This window comes from Nanorana parkeri, unplaced genomic scaffold, assembly GCF_000935625.1.
Source record: "Nanorana parkeri isolate BGI_ZX_2015 unplaced genomic scaffold, ASM93562v1 scaffold1772, whole genome shotgun sequence".
Classification (NCBI taxonomy): domain Eukaryota; kingdom Metazoa; phylum Chordata; class Amphibia; order Anura; family Dicroglossidae; genus Nanorana; species Nanorana parkeri.
In genome coordinates this window covers 217612-217976 of record NW_017308040.1, presented here as the reverse complement: position 1 = coordinate 217976, position 365 = coordinate 217612, and the positions used below count along the sequence as shown (strand labels likewise).

At 45.8% G+C, this 365-nt stretch overlaps 1 protein-coding gene across 1 annotated transcript in view; it reads left to right on the top strand.

The window, feature by feature from the left end:
- LOC108799626 (microtubule-associated protein 4-like) overlaps positions 1 to 108 on the top strand; it is a 1661-nt gene extending 1553 nt beyond the window's left edge. The window contains exon 3 of the mRNA XM_018571518.1: positions 87 to 108. The gene's annotated coding sequence lies outside the window, so the exon portion shown is untranslated. The remainder of the gene's footprint in view (positions 1 to 86) is intronic.
- Positions 109 to 365: the final 257 nt, after the last annotated feature.

Below are 365 nucleotides of genomic sequence, written 5' to 3'. Positions count from 1 at the left end.
CTCCCAGTATTGTCACATTTCCTTTATGAATTTCAGTTGTTACACTTTCAGGATTGAAGTAATTTTTTGTTCTTTTCTCTTTTTGTTCAGTGGTAGCGAATGGTGAGCAGGGCACAGGAGAGATTGGCGTTTCAGGTACGTAGTACAGCAATCCTAAACATCTGAGCACAGGAGACATGTGATGTAATTGGGGCAGTGTCCTTCAGGTTCTTCACTTTCCCGCCAGTAGGGCCCACCAATGGCAGCTGACTTCTGACGATGTCTGTCCAACTACCGGTGCTTTAGGAGACTCTTAGCAAGGCCCGTTAACTTGCTGCCACATTCCTCCTTTTGTTGCCCTGCTTAAATCCAGCAATAGGTTCTGT